The 16,891-nt window shown below is 44.7% G+C and overlaps 1 pseudogene; it reads left to right on the top strand.

Moving 5' to 3' along the window:
• Positions 1-9,488: 9,488 nt before the first annotated feature.
• LOC102247993 overlaps positions 9,489-16,891 on the top strand; it is an 8,166-nt pseudogene continuing 763 nt past the window's right edge.

The following is a 16,891-nucleotide window of genomic DNA, read 5'->3' as shown; positions in this document are numbered from 1 at the left end:
AAACAAAACCCAGGTCTGCAGCTCTCCGCCCTGACAAAACCGCCTCTCAGGTCTTCCTCCATGGGGAGGGATGCCCCTCAGGCCAGAAGGAAACTTCAAATCCAGAATCAATGCTTTTTTTTTTTATGAAACAGAAGAGATGAGGAGGAGGAAAGGCTCTGGCAGGCAGCTTTGAGCTTGCAGAGGGCACCAAAAAAATGTCATTTGAAGAATGGGCAGAGGAGACAAAGAGGTTAGTGTGACAGGAAGCCAAGGAGGAATAAAGCCAGGAAACAGTGTGGGAGGGAAAGAGGGCCACAGAGAGGGAGGAGGGCCTTTGCCAGGAGGAGGTGGAAGGACAAAGGGGGCAGGGATGGTGCATCTCAGCGTGTGGGTGGCCAGGATGGAAGGCAGAGCTGCCAGGGGGCCTGGAGAGTAACAGCCCAAGTTGGAGGGTCCGGCCAGCCCTCTCAGACGCATTGTCCTGCACAGAAGAAAGGATGGGCCCCCTTCTGGTTCCCTTAGCTGGAGTCGGCCTCCACCTGCCAGCGGCCACGGACGAGCCCCACCTCCTGGCCCCTCACCTGCGCGTACAACTGCCAAGCGTCACTTTCCCGAGGGGCCGCAGCACTGGGAGTTCTGAAGAACAATGTGGAGAGAAGTCGTTTCTGTCCAAACCGTTTCATCCTTTGGGAGCAGGGTATGTCCTGGCAGGACAGCTCTCAAGACTAGAGCAAGGGCACTGTAGGAAGGAATGGGGTGGAGTGGCCAGGCCATGTGGGCCAGGCTTGGGCTCACGGCCCAGAGCTCATTTGTTCATTCAACAAGCACTTGTAGAATGTCTGTTAAAATAGAGCAAATAAGACAAAGTCTCTGTCTTTTGGATTCCAGTTTACATTCTGGTCGGGGGTGATGGACAGTGAACCACAAGTGCTTTGTAGGTGTGTTCCGCAAGCTCCTTGGCCTGGTTTGGCTTCCTTGGTTTTGGTGGTCTTCACTGCTCAGCCAGATTGAGGCTGCTTGGGGCCAGGTCTTCTCAACTCTGATACAACGATACAGAGCAGAAGCACAGTCCAGACTGTTGGGCATCAATACTAACTTGATTTTGCACAAAGTTTTATGCATTTTATTTTTCTTTTCGAGTTTCCAAAATAGTCAATAATCCTCTCAGGGCAGGAGGGAAAGGAAGGCCTCTGCGGGTGGGCTCCTCCGGATGGAGACACATCGGCCGCCTCCCTGGTGTTTCTTCCCTCCGCATCTTCCCCTAATTCACCCCCCTGCGCTCCTGGAGGAGTCTTTATAACATGCTAATCTCATCACGTGATTCCGGGCTTTAAAGGTTTTTTTCTGGGGATGTGCCCGCAACCAAGGTACATGCCCTTGACCAGAATCGAACCTGGGACCCTTCAGTCCGCAGGCCGACGCTCTATCCACTGAGCCAAACCGGTTAGGGCCGGGCTTTAAAGTTTTGATAATTGGGTGGGATGCTTTTGACTCTCAAGGAAGAGAATGCTGCCAGAGAGGATGTAGGACCAGGGAAGCCTGAGAACTTAATGGCTGGGAGCACAATTTTTAGGGTCTGCCTGAATTCAAATTGCACCTCTGCCATGTCTGAGTCACGTGAAAGGTCAAGCCACTCAACTTTTCTTTCAGACTTATTTCCTCATTTGTAAAATGATAAAAAAATACAAACAAACAAACAAAAACACCCCCATCTCACTAGGTAGCTGTGAGGTCAATCTAATGAGGTAATATGATAACATACTAGAGGCCCGATGCACGAAATTCGTGCAAAAGGCTTGGCCCTCGCAGCCTCAGCTTTGTCCAGAAGGTCATCCGGAAGGTGTTTGGCTGTCCGGTCTAATTAGCATATTATGCTTTTATTATTATAAAGCACTTAGCACAGTGCTCAATAATTGGTAGCTTAAAAAACCATGGAATATTAACCAAAGAACGTATATGCATATTTGCATAACCCATCAACATAGACAATAGTGTGGTGAAGGCCTGGGGAGGGACTGGGAGTAGGTGGAGGGGGCAAGAGTGGGGTGGAGGGGGTCAATGGGAGGGAAAAGGGGACATCTGTAATACTTTCAACAATAAAGATAAATTTTTAAAAATCCATGGAATATTATTATTTTAAAAAATATATATTTTATTGATTTTTTACAGAGAGGAAGGGAGAGGGATAGAGAGTTAGAAACATCGATGAGAGAGAAACATCGATCAGCTGCCTCCTGCACATCCCCAACTGGGGATGTGCCCGGAACCAAGGTACATGCCCTTGACCGGAATCGAACCTGGGACCCTTGAGTCCGCAGGCTGACGCTCTATCCACTGAGCCAAACTGATTAGGGCCCATGGAATATTATTGATTATATTCCCTATGCTGTACTTTTTATCCCATGACTTTTTATAACTGGCAATTTGTTTTTCTTTCTTTGTTTTAATATATATTTTTCATTGTTGACAGTATTACAGATGTCCCCCATTTCCGCCCCTCCACCCAGCCCCACCCCTACCCTAGGCCTTTACCACACTATTGTCTGTGTCCATGGGCTATACATATATGCATATATGTAAGTTCTTTGGTTAATCTCTTCCCGTATCCCCCTCTACTCCCCCACCCCACCCCTGCCTGAGATTTTTCAGTCTGCTTCATGCCTCCATGCCTCTGACCCTATTTTGTTGGTCAGTTTATTTTATTCAATAAATTCCACAAATAAGTGAGATCATGTCAATATGTTTTTCTTAATTCCTTTACTTTTTTCACCCATCCTCCCACCCCCTCACATCTGGCAACCATCAATTTGTTCTTTGTATCTATTAGTTTGTTTCTATTTTATATGTTATTTACTTTGTGTTTTAGACTCCACAGATAAGTGAAATCATATGGTATTTGTCATTCTCTGACTTATTTTACTTAGCATAATACCCTCTAGGTCCATCCATGTTGTCACAAATGGCAAGATTTTATTCTTTTTTATTGCTGAGTAATATTCCATTATGCACCACCTCTTCTTTATCCATTTGTCTATTGACAGACACTTAGGATGTCTCTATATGTTGGCTATTGTAAATAATGCTGCAATGAACAGAAGGATATACCCAGAAATGTAATTGCTGGTAGTTCTATTTTTTATTTTTTTGAGGAACCTTCATACTGTTTTCCATAGTGACTGCACCAATTTACATTTCCACCAACAGTGTATGAGGATTCCCTTTCTCTGAATCCTTGCCAACACTTGTTGTTTGTTGACTTACTGATGACAGCCATTCTGACAGGTGTGAGGTGGTATCTCATTGTGGTTTTGTTAGGGGCAGAAATAGAATATTGAGGACTAGCTATAATTATACAAAATGTTAATCATGCTCTGTTAACTGTGATTGTTCTGATTAGAGAAAGCACATTCTAACCTGGCTGAGAGCCGTATGCCTTGGGACATGGGAGCTATCATCGGAATGCAGTCCATCCTCCTTTCCCAAGAACTGCCTACCTTTATGGAAAGATTTACAACCTCGTGGTTGAAAGTCCTGGAGATGCTTGCCCTTTGCAGCCCCTATTGCCTGTCATCTGGTCCTGGGGGCGCCCGGAGGCACACACCCTTTGCAACCCCCAGCCCGCATGGCCTATAATCTGTAATGATTACACCATGCCTACTTTGTGCATGCCTGTAATTCTTACTTTTCCACGTCATATTTGCCCTTCTACCCAATGTAAGCAGCTGGCTTATGGGGAGGGGTAAAGCAGGTTTGTGTGGATGACCTGCTGCTCTCCCATACTGCCGGCATTATTGGAATAAACGTTCATATATGATTCAACCCTGTCTCTGCTTAATTGGCTCAAGTAGTGACAGGCAGCCCAGACCCTTTGGTTGTCCGGTTCCAGTTTTAATTTGCATTTCATGATGATGAGTGGTACTGAATATCTTTTCATATGTCTATTGGCCATCTGTATGTCCTCTTCAGAGAAATGTCTATTCAGGCTGTTTGCCCATTTTTAATCGGATTGTTTGTTTGCTTTGGTATTAAGTTGCACGAGTTCATTATATATTTTGGATATTAACCCCTTATGAGGTGATCACTTCATAAGTGCTATAAATGTCTAATCATTCACTATGTTGTACACCTGTAACTGATATAATATCGTATGTCGACAGTAATTGAAAAAAACAAGCATAGAATAGACACTCTGGGAATGCGTGGCTCTTGGCCCCAAGAACCAGAAAGCAAGCCCAGACCATGCTGGCCTGCCCTGGGGGTGACCTTTTTCAGGCCCTGCTTGGATGCCCTTTTCTCGTGTATGCAAGTGCACCCTCACATATAAGGCTAAATAAAACTCCTGCAGAAACAGGACAGGAAGCTGAAGCAATACCATAAAGTCACAGCAGGGATTCCTGTTACCGGGACAGTGTTGGCTTAACAGGATGTGGAGGGACCAGGGAAACAGACGGCTGAAGAGTAAATGTTGTGGAACAATCCAGGAAGGTATTGCCCTCCTGGGCTCGGGACAGACAAAGCAGTTCTATTATTATAGCGGCTCTTTTTCTCTTTTTTTTCCTAGTGTACTGTTTGCTCTCTTGCCCCTGAAGGCAGTTTCAGGATTTCAGCAAAATACAAGTTGGCACCTGTTTTTATAATTATAGCTGATGGTCTAGGGCAGTGGTCGGCAAACTCATTAGTCAACAGAGCCAAATATCAACAGTACAACGATTGAAATTTCTTTTGAGAGCCAAATTTTTTAAACTTAAACTATATAGGTAGGTACATTGTTATTAACTTAATTAGGGTACTCCTAAGGCTTAGAAAGAGCCACACTCAAGGGGCCAAAGAGCCGCATGTGGCTCGCGAGCTGCAGTTTGCTGACCACGGGTCTAGGGGATTTTGTTTTGTTCTGTCTTCATTTTTGTTGCATTCCTGGATATTTTGGCCTTAGCTATGATGGTTGTTTAGACATTGTCAAAGAAGTACTCAATGGACAACAGCTTAAATGGCTTCAATATTACCATCAATTGCTTGTTTAAACAGTTTTAGTTTCCAAAGGATTTATTAATTATTCACTAATTAAAGCAAAGCTAGAAATTGCAGCAGACTTTCAAAGTATTGCTTCAGGGATATGGTCACAAGAAAGCATAGACTCTCTTCTCCTGTCAGATCCCAAGCAGAAGCTACCCTAAACAATAGAATAATGGAGGCCAAGGTGGGCTTCTCTATGTGCTCACTATGTGCCAGCTGTGGCCCTAGATTCTGGGTATAAGTGGTGAAAGAGACAGCATAGTCCTTACTCTCATGGAATTTTCTATTTTACTTTCCCAAATAGCATTCAGCTCTTTGCATAGGATGGCCTAATTCTTCACCGAACTGTTCCATGAGAAGTAATGATGAATTTGTGAGTGTACCACTCACATTCTTCCCCAGCATGTGTGTGTGTGTGTGTGTGTGTGTGTGTGTGTGTGTGTATGGAGTGTACAAATGAATGAGGAAGCAGGGCAGGTGTGAATTGCACCCACGCAAACCTGACACAGACCCTGACTGGGGCTGCTCAATCTGCAGTCTGTTCCAGCATCTCCTAACCAGGTAGAGACAAGCATGACTGCTCCTTAACAAACACTGTAAAACTGTGTTATAAAGGGACTCCTTATTCATGGTTCTGGTCCACCCACGTTGCCTATACATTTGTTGGTATGTAGGGCATCTCTACACAAATGGTGCATGGTCCTTCCCATGTTTTATTTCATTTTTCACTCAGAAGCAGCCTGTGAGGCAGATGAATCAGGCGGTGGTATCTCTCACATGGGTGAGAAATCACTTCCCTCCAGTCATGCAGATGAGGGGAAGCTGGGTGGGCTAGCCATTCACCAGGGCCTTTCCCCCACCCTGCCAGTGCCTTCTGGCCTGACCTCCCACGGTTTTACAAGGGACGTGCACTTGTAAGTCAGCATGTACTGATCACCTGCCTGTGTGACTGCTCCTTCCTCTGAGCAGGCTTAGAGCTCCATTCATTAAGTCACTGTTCTCAAGACTCCCAAGACCCCACAGAGGCTCCAGGGAAGGGCTCAAGTTCACTACTACAGATGCTTCTGCTCTGACCAGTAAGTCTGAGTAAGAGACAACTAATTAATCTCATGTGGAAAAATGTTTCTTTCTTCTCTTTCTTGATCTACTTATCTATATATATAAAAGGCTAAGTGACTGTCTGACTGTCTGACCGTCCGACCGGCAGGTACATATGACATGCACTGACCACCAGGGGGCAGATACTCAACACAGGTGATGCACCCTGGAACCAATGAGGAGGGAGCTCTATTCTTCATGGGGCCGTGCAATTTCACTTCCGGCCAGGGGTTATGTTATTTAAATATTTTTCTAATTAATTTCCGTTCAAAGTGCATGAATCCGTGCACCGGGCCACTAGTTTCTTATAATTCTCCTTCTCTGAGCTTCTCCTTGGGTTTTCAATGTGCATGAATCCGTGCACCGGGCCACTAATTTCTTAGAATTCTCCTTCTCTGAGCTTCTCCTTGGGCCATACAAAAATCGATCACTATGGCATCCCGGGAAAGCACTTAACAATATAAAGCCATAATGCGGAGGCTGTGGGCCAGGCGGGAGGTACCAAGTGTGGCTGAGTCACAGGGGCCATTGAAAGCCGCCTCGGAGGCACAGGGCTCTTTTTAGTAATGCAATTGCTGCGCTGCCTGTCCCCTTCCCCCAATGCACCTTGAGCTCCGTCGGGCGAGTGTCCATCCGCTCTCCCAGTGCAGAGCCTGGCGTTTTGTTGAAAGCTGGAAAGAAGGCAGACAGGCAGGCAGGCAGGCAGGTAGAGTCCGAAGATGCAACAAAAAAACGGGGTGAGAGACTAGGTTGGTGCACCTTGAGCTCCGTCGGGCGAGTGTCCATCCGCTCTCTCAGTGCAGAGCCTGGCGTTTTGTTGAAAGTTGGAAAGAAGGCAGGCAGGCAGGTGGGCAGGTAGAGTCAGAAGATGCAACAACAAAAACGGGGTGAGAGACTAGGTTGGTATAAAACAGTTTGCAGGATCTCCGCCCCACCCCTCCCCCTTCCCGGGTCAGCGCAGGTGAAAGCCCTGCGGTAAATGTGCTGAAGGCACAGGTTCGCTGGGTTTGGTGGGGATCGGAGGGCACGAGCGCACCCTCTGCCTCCGTGGAAGGGGGCGCGTTCTCAGTGCCCGCAGCCTGGGAGCAGCGGTGTGGCAGCAACCCCAGGGGTTGCGGTGTAACAGCAAGTGCACAGACCAGGGCGACTCCCAGATGGACGCTCAGGGCAGAAACACTGAAGGCGGGGCCTGGTCCTCCCTGAGCTCCTTCACAATAGACTCAAGGAAACCTGTAGTTCACAGAAGCCTCAGGTAAGGAGGCAGCTCTGCCATGGCCGCCACAGACGGGACCACTGTAGGCTCTGCAGGTGGCGGACATGGGTCCTGGAGAGCATCGCTGGCACGCAGGGAGTCCAGGGCTGGCTTAAAACAACACCGCACGACCACATTTAAACCCAACCATCCCTGTGAGGGAAGCGCGCAGGCACTGCCATGCTCATTTTACAGATGAGGAAATGGAGGTTCAATGAGGCTGAATGACTTTCCCGAGGTTTCAGAAGCAATCAAGTGTCAGGGTCTGTGCTGGGCTTCTGGCCTTTGTCAACCAACGCAGCAGAGGCATAGCAACTGCAATATTGTAAATGGCCAGTAGAGGGCAGCCTTCACAAAGAGGCTTTACAGAGATCAGGGCTTAGAGTACCAGCATTGGGACAGAGGGATATCATGGACCCCCTCATAAGATACACTGAAAAGAATACAACATCATCTCCTGTGATTTTCTTGCCCCCAAAATGCTTACCAAAATCTAATCCTGCAACACTGAGTAAATAAATTCAGGGACACTACCAAATAACTGGTTAGTGCCCTTGAAATTGTCAAGGTCAAAAAAGTCAGAGAAAGACTGAGGAAATGTTCCAAATCAAAGGAGATTAAAGAGAAGTGGCAACTAAATGCAATACATGATTAATCTTGGGCTGGATTCTAGGCTGGGGGGTGGGGTAGTGTAAAGGACATTATTGGAACAATTGATGAATCAAATTTGGACTATAGTTTAGATAACAGTATTTTATCAACGTTAGGTTTGTACTAAAGTTGATAATTGTACTATGTCTATATAAGAGAATGTCCTTGTTCTTAGAAATACTTAGGAGTAAAGGGGCGTGGTGTCTCTAATTTGCTTTTCAGTGGCTAAGAAAAAATATGAGGAGAGACTGCTAATGTAGTAAAAGAAATGGAGCACAAATATAAGTGATGGGTGAATCTGGGTGAAAGGTATATGGGGTTTCTTTATACCACACTTACAATTTTTCTGTAACTTTGGAGTTATATCTAAACAAAAGGTTATCCCCCCCAAACTAAAAAGAGGCTGTCCTGGTTCTCCAGGGGTTGGACCTTGTAGCCACACCAGATTCTAGGCAGACAGAGCTCCCTCTCGGGGGAGGGGGCATGGAGAGGCCTCTTCTCAGTGAAAATGGCTTTAGCCACTGGGGAGCCCTGACCTTTGCCCTGGGCTGGCACAGTGGCTGCACTCAAAGCTTACTGATAACAGAATTGCTGACCTGGAAGATGGCCTTTACTGCAAGTGTTTAGAGAAGAGTGCATGTAATTCACACCGATACAAGGAACAGTGGACCTAGCTGAATGTAGAATGGAACTAGCTGTAGGTTCTACATCTCAGTAGGGGCTGGGGACACAGGGAGCATTCTGGGGCTTGTGAAACGGAGAAAAGGAATGTAATTTGGGGTGGGTGGAACCACCACCTACAGACTTGCTGGGACTATCCTCCCAGAAGGTAAAATTGCCAGAATGAATGAGCAGGGGAAAACATTAACAGTAAAAAGATACTATGAGGAGCTGCCATGAAAAAGGACATGAAGTAGGAAAAGCCCACGGGAATGGTGGAGAGTAGACCAGTTGCACTAGCATCACCTGGAGGGCTCCCTCTCCCCCTGCCCCAGCATTCTCATTCACTGAGGCCTGGATGGGGATTGAGAATTTTCATTTCTAACGCACCACCCGTGTTGTGGCCTGGACCACACTTTGAGTTGCACTGGTGTAGCAGAGGGTTGTGTCCAGATCACTTTGGAGGAGTCATGGTATAAAGGATATAAGAGAGCCTCAACCGAAGTATTCTAAGAGGTCCAAGGGCGACTGGGGTCACCTGGCTGGGTAATAGTGATTAGAGGCAGACAGAATTATGGGTGAAATGCTACATGAACTGAGTTTCAGAAGACAAAGGAGGAGGGGGAGGGGGGGAGGACATTCTAGGGAGAGGGACCTTCACATGAGCAAGGACCAGTTCAATCCAAGTTTATCATTTGGGTTCCCTGGAGAATAATGGGCCCAAAGATAGGTGGGGGTAGGGGCTGAGAGTCAGGTCAGGAATTTGAACTGTATTAGAAGACATTATGGAGCCTCTAATGAGGGATCTGACCACAGACAGGGTTTTCAAACGATGGACCAGGCAGGTGTGGTGAAGGGTAGACTAGAGGCAGGGAAACCAGATAGGCGGCTCTTCCTATAGGCTCCACGGAAGATACCGATCTGAGGTAAGGGCATGGCAATGAGTGTGGAAAACAGGGAGTTTAAGCATTGTAGTTAAGTGGGGGGAGGGGGAGTTACACAAAGAATCCATTTGTCTTCTTAGGCTTTTGGCCTAGAGTTACCACCAAAATTGATACAAAGCATTCAAGTTTACAAAGATATTTTAAAAACAACCATTCCACTAAATCTATTTAAAGAAAGTGTAGAACTGAAAAGTAAGTGCAAGCTCGCATGTGAACACCTTCAGTCGTCTTCCAGGCAGGAAGTGGGCAGATGGAGATTAGTGATGGGCTGTAAATATTTAGCAACAGGCTGAGAGCAGAGGAGAGCCCTGATTGGTAGCATTTGTCAATTTCATGCTTTAAACTCCTCCCACAATGGCTGATTTCAAGCGGCCAACATGATATCCACCAGCTTGTACAATTCAAAAACTGGACTATGGGCTCTTGGGAGGCAGTGTGACAGGCTCTAGCACACTCCTGAATGGAGACCAAAAGCCAGGGAATGGATGGAGCCACTTAGGCAAGAAAGGGCTTCTCAGCATTGGTCCAAGGACCCAGAGAGAAGCCCACGGGTCTGATGGCTTTGAGGAGCAAGCACTGAGCATCATGTAACTGAGGCTCTTCCCAGAAAGTGACATGTGGGAGATGTGGGGTTTGTTCCAGGGCCCCCAATGCCAGGAGGATGATTTCACATAGTGGACCAGCAGCATAAAGGAAAGAGTCTGACACTAAGAGGAAGGAGACCCAGTTTGAGCCTCTGCTACTCAGCAGCCATGTGCTTAACTGCCCTGAGCCTCAGTCCCTCGCCTTTAAAGCAAGGACACTAATAATCATGTCCCCAGCAGGATGCATAGCCCAGAAGCACTCAGTACTTGTCAGAACATCACCCATCCTTCCCCTTCTCGCCCCTCCCCTGCTGAAGCTTTTCGGAATATCACCCCTTCCTCAGGTCTATGGTGGCTCAGGTCCTGTATCTGCCCAGCAGGACCAATAGTCCCATCTTTGAGGACTGTCCCATGCACTCACACTCGGGGTGGACCCTGGGAGCCTGTTTGCCAGCCAGCCAGAGAGGGAGAGAAGCTGCCCTTGGGCTTTCTTCACCCTGCTTTGGTTCCACAGGAACTCCACTTCCTGCCCTTGGAACTTCACTCGAGGGAAGACCAGTTCAATCCAAGATCATCATTTGGGTTTCTGCTGGAGGCAAAGACCAAAAAGTAGTTAACATAAAAATGCGATAAGTCCATCAGAAGGCTGATGGACTTTGATATTCAGCAAGGGCTGAGAATCAGCACAATATTACCTGCTGCTGGCTGAATGGCTGAAGGCAATCCCCTAACTTGATAATCCTTTATTGTTTACCAAAACTAACCATTGATGTCTGTTTGCTTTGCTAAAGGGCAAATGTATATTCTAGTAAATAAAAAGCTATGGGTCCGGAGATTCAGGGAGCCACTCCACTAGAGAGTAGGTCTCCGCTGGGTTCCCCCATGCCTTCCAAATTTATATTTCTTATCTACTATATCCATTTGCGCATGGCCCCTACTCCAGATTCTGAATCCTTGCTGCAAAAGGTTGCGGCAGGTTTCCTGGGGAATGATGGGCCCAAAGGCAGGTGGGGGTGGGGACTGAGAGTCAGGTCAGGAATTTGAACTGTATTTAGAGACAGTGTGGAGCCTCTGGTGGATGACATGACCACAGGCAGGGTTTTCAAAAGATTGACCAGGCAGATATGGTGAAGGGTAGACTTTGGAAAGACTAGAGATCTAGAGATTATTACCTGTTACCCTAACCTGAGATACCCTAATTATCCTCCTTTTAAAATTCTGGTAGAGACAAAAGACTGGGTGGAAATCTGTTTTGACCTTGGGCAAGTGACTTGGCCTCTCTGGGTCTTGGTTTCTCATCTGTAAAATGAACAGATGAATGGAAGTGAATTCCAGCTCTAATGTACAGCTCTACTCTCTGTCTTTATCTTAATACTAGAGGCTCAGTGCATGAAATTTGTGCATGGGTATGGTCCCTAGGCCTGGCCAGTGATCAGGGCTGATCTGTGGGGCAACCAGCAGGGCCCCTGCTGGCACCCGCCTTGGCTGGCCTGGGGCCTGTGGGCTGAGGGTAGCTCCTGTGTTGAACGTATGCCCCCTGGTGGTAAGTGCATGTCATAGTGACCAGTCATTCTGCTGTTTGGTCTATTTGCATATTAGGCTTTTATTATATAGGATGGAGTATGTTATAGTGAAGTGTCCACTCTATTTCACTAGACGTGAATGAGTTTGGTTTAAAGACTAGAGACATTTGGACCAGAGGTTAAGGTTACTCCCTAGCCAATTTTATTTGGGCCCAATAGATGGGTGCTCACTCATCTGACTCAAATCACATGTTTGTGAGGGTCCTGGAACTTGTGGGGATTGTGGAGGGCTACTGACTGTTGGCACTGGCATGGAGAAGGCTGATGCTGTAGTTAGATAGGTTTTCATAAATATTTGTGAATCTGTGCAGAAATCCAAGGGTTCCTGACCATGACATCAGATGGGGCTGTCCTGGGCCAGTTGCCTGTCTGAGTCTTTGAGTGGTGGATGGGAATGGGGTGAGGTGGACACTTCAAATCAGGCATAACCACCTTGAGTGTTCCCCTTGGAGACAGTTTGCCTGTGCCCAGGGGAAACTTAAGAGCTACTCTTTAAAAGTTATTTTGTTAATTATAAGAGTAAAAAAATAGATTACTATGGAATATGTATAAATTATAAAGAAATGAAACAATCTGTTATCCAAAGACCCAGAGACAACTTCTAACATCAATTTGATTTATAGCCCTGTAACTTTTTGCATGTCAAATGTTCCACACAGCCTTACCTCAGAAATTCCTCATTAAATATTTTAATTAGTAATGTATGCAAATGATTTAAATTAAATAATACCAAATGTCCAATAATGAAAAGCAAATAATATGCCCTACCCTTCTCCACCCATAGTCCTATTCCCCTGAGGCAAATTTTAAGCATTTTTTAAAAAAGCATTTCTGTTTAGAATTCATTTGGTGATTACCTCCATACTTCTAAATAAGATGCTATTTATTAATTTAGCAACTTCAGTCTTTCTGTTGGCTTTCTATTGCGATAGTGGAGTTCGCTCATTTCCATTCCACTCCCACCTCCTCCCACAACTTTTCTAAATATAGTAGTTAAATCACTATTCTCAGAGCTTTCCCTGGTCTCCTCTTCAACCTCAAATAATACAATTAAACCCCCATTTCCTGTCCCCCCTACCATAGATGGTATCTCTTTACTCCTCACCCTGTAAGGGAAGGACCAGGCACTCCCACCCTTCCCTTCACCTCTTTTCCCTTCCACCTCCCAACCTCCGTCAGCCTGATCCATACTTTCACATTTTGTTCTGAAATCCTCATTGTTATTTATGTTTGTGTAAGGTTGATTGTAAGAGTTAAAGGCCAGAAATTAATGTTTATTTTATTTTGGCTATATAAATATAGGTCACAGCAGATCAAAGTTGTGAACTAGGATTACTTTTATTTCTTTATGGGACCAATGTCCCTACTCAATAGAGAATGTTTCTCGAACAAATAAGTTGTTTATTTATTTTTTTTACATTCCACCAATTTCCTTTATTTTATCCTCATATTATATTTTCTAAGCCTTTAATCTGTTTTTCAAGCTGTTTTTCTATTGATTCTTTTCACCTTTTCCCCCTGTGAGAAATGGTTCACCTGTCCAAATTTCAAATGATGGACTAGGAAACAGAAGCATGGTGAAAATGAGGCTTTTAATAACACTCTTGAGAGCTTGTGCCCATTTTATAGGATCACACGTGGGGCAAGGAACGTAGCCTATTTATTTAGACCCTCCTCCAGGTCCTCATTGGCTGAGGACTATTTGGTCACCTATTTCCTAATAGGTTGCCTAGGTCTTGCTGTCTCCCAGTGAGTCATTTAAAAAAATGGGCTGGGGCTTTCTCTAGTTGCCTACATCTCCCTTTGTCTAGGGCAGTGATGGAGAACCTATGATACGCGAACTCATTTTTTTGGTTGATTTTTCTTCGTTAAATGGCATTTAAATATATAAAATAAATATCAAAAATATAAGTCTTTGTTTTACTATGGTTGCAAATATAAAAAAATTTCTATATGTGACACGGCACCAGAGTTAAGTTAGGGTTTTTCAAAATGCTGACACGCCGAGCTCAAAAGGTTCGACATCACTGGTCTAGGGGAATCTTCCTAGGACACGTGCTATCAGCCACATGTACAGCTCCCATTCTCTCTCTCCACCCCCACATCCTCTTTGCTCTGGGGAAATTCAGCAGCCACCTGGCCACATGGTGTTTCTTTTCTATGAAGATAAATCAGAGGCATATTTCTTACACCCCCAAACAAACCAAAACAAGAAACCTCTCCCTGCAGCTCTCTGTAGTTCTTTATCCTCCTGCCCTTGTTTTCTCTGGGGCTGCAGCGTGGTTGCCATATTGCAATTTCCTTTCATGCTTTCAATGACTTTAAGACTGTGATAGCTTCCTCTTTCTTAGTTTACACTCATTTTGCTGGAGTATATCCTTGGTAACTCCCTAGGGTAAAATATATAGGAGGTAAATTTTAGAGTACTTTCAGACTGCAAATGCCTTAATTCTGTTTTCAGCCAATTAATAATGTATATGAAATTCTAGGCCAAACATCAAATCCCTCAAAGTAGAGTTTGTTTCTTTTTCTCTGAACTATTTTAGCATCCACTCTTTGTTCTTGATGTTCTGAAAGTTTTGGTGGTTATATCTAGGTGTAGATCTTTTTTCATTCATTGTACTGGGACCCTAGCAATCAAAGACACATGCCCTCTTCATCTTAGAAAATTATTTACTATTTTTATTTTATAGCTTCCCATTGTTTTAACTTCTCTTTTTTAGAATTCCTGTTATTTAGACCTCAAACCTCTCAATCACTCCTTTGTATCTTTTGTCTTTTCTGTCATATTTTGCATTTCCTTTAACATATTAAAATTTATATTTGGGAGATTTCTTTAACATCATCATTTGACATTATTCTTATTAATTTTGACAAACATTTTTCATTCTAAAGAGCTCCTTTTTGTTCTCTGATTGTTTCTTTTTCATAGCACCCTTTTCTAGTTTAACCATTGTGACTTATTTTCCCAGTTGCCTCCGAGGCTTTTAGAAGTTTTTGTTTATTTTCATAAATCTCTTCTGTTCTATGAATTATCTCTATTTCCTCTAGAATCACATTTTTGCCTATTGGTCCATTTTTCTTACTTTTTCCTATTGCTGACTTTCCGCCCAGGTCTGTTTACTTTGGTTTTTCATTTTTATTTCAGGTTGAGGGAATAAGGAGGCTGATAGGAAGTTTGAAGAGCATAAGACAGAGTCTGTCCACTCTCAGGCTTCTCGCTAGAGAAACTTGGCAGGAAGCCAGTTTGTTGTTCTTTTTAAAGGTCTCTAAGGGCAGGAACGCAAAAGGCTCCACTCCGCACTTCCAGAGTCCATATTGGCTGCCCTAATTCTTCCCAGGTGGTCTGTACAATCTCTTCAGAAATAAGCCCTCTAATGTCTGACCTAGAGAAGGTGATTGGCACTTGTCTAATTTGGGCAAACAGAGGTGTCAGCTGCTGCATATGTAGACCTTCAGTGGTTTTCAGCTCCATTTGCATGCCTGCTTTCTGGGATCCTTTTCATTTCCAGCCTGAGTCATCTCCCAGTCTGTCCATCGACAGCCTTGGGAAATTTGTTAAAATCTGTCTCTGCTGATGGCCCCTTTCTTGTTTTCTTCTTTATTGTGGGTTTGTGCCATTGTAATTCCTTTATTGTTATTTTAATGAAGGAGTCTCAGAAGATATTTATGCTAAATCCTTAACCTGAACTAGAAGCTTGAAATAGCCATTTAAATTGCCATGTGGTACTCATCACGTGGTTGTACCTTCAATTGTAGCAAATGTATAAACAATGTTGTGATGAAGATCCAGGCAGCTAGATCTTTATATACATTCATGACTAGTTATTAGACTAGATTGTGAGAATTGCTGCATCAAAATAGAAGCACCTATTTAATTTTTTTTTTAATTTCAGAGGAAGGGAGAGGGAAAGAGAGGTAGAAACATTAATGACGAGAGAATCATCGATTGGCTGCCTCCATGCCCCCTACTGGGGATCGAGCCCGAAACCTGGGCATGTGCCCTTGACTGGAATCGAACCCAGGACCCTTCAGTCCGAAGCTTTATCCACTGGGCCAAACCAGCTAGAGTAGAAGCACCTATTTTTTAAAATAAAATTAAATCTTAAACTTAGAGTCTAGCAATTCCACTCCTAGGTATTTACTGAAGAGAAATGAAAACATATTCCCACACAAACACTTGTACACAGATGTTCACAACAACTTTATTCTATGCACAAGGGCCCCAAACTGGAAACGACCCAAATGCCCATCAACTGATGAGTGGATAAACAAATTGTTATATGTTTATAGAATAGAATACTATTCATAAATAAAAGAGAACAAACTACTGATACCATAACAACATGAATGAATCTGAGAAACATTCCCAGTGAAAGAAGCTAGACACAAAAGAGAACATAATGCCTTATTCTAATTTGCATGAAATCTAGAATAGGCAAAAAAAAATCTATAATGAAAGAAGATTAATGGTTGGCTGAGGTAGGGGTGAGGGAACAAGAAATGTTTTTGGGATGATGTAAATGTTCTATATCCTGATTAAAGTGATAATTGCAAAGGTATATATTTTTATAAAAACTCACCAAACCAGGTTGTTCTGCCCCACCTGTGCGAACAGTCGGTGCCCTGTCATTGCCGGCCAATGGCCATGGCCCCAGCCCTTGGATTGTAAATTGGCAACTAAAGCTCTAGATAAGGCCCTTGTCCTGATAGCTGCAGCGGGTGGCCCTGGCTGCGGCCCACCCTCTCCCGTGATACCGAAGGCGGCAGGAGGGCCACTGTCCACCAAGACTTCTCTACTGGCTGTGCTCCTACTGGCGGGAGGTATTGCAGGACGCTGAGCTAAAACAACAGTTGCTCCTTTGGATCTGGTAAAAGTTTCAGTATTGTGCCGAGCCAGCTCAGCCAAGGGTTGGAAAGCCTGAGTGAGGGCGGCAAAGGATGAAGAAATGACAGACAGAGAGAATAAGCTGGGTCTGGATCTTCCTGTGCCTGGCTGAGGCCACACAGAGAGATCCAGAGGCAAGCTGAGCCTTTATTTTACAGCCAGAGGTAAACAAGGTAGTGGTCACCATAGTTACAATGTTGTTGTGAGTTTCACTTGTTTTGGCAGCACTTGCTGCA

This window comes from Myotis brandtii, unplaced genomic scaffold (genome assembly GCF_000412655.1).
Source record: "Myotis brandtii unplaced genomic scaffold, ASM41265v1 scaffold58, whole genome shotgun sequence".
Classification (NCBI taxonomy): Eukaryota; Metazoa; Chordata; class Mammalia; order Chiroptera; family Vespertilionidae; genus Myotis; species Myotis brandtii.
This window is presented reverse-complemented; position numbering and strand designations above follow the sequence as displayed.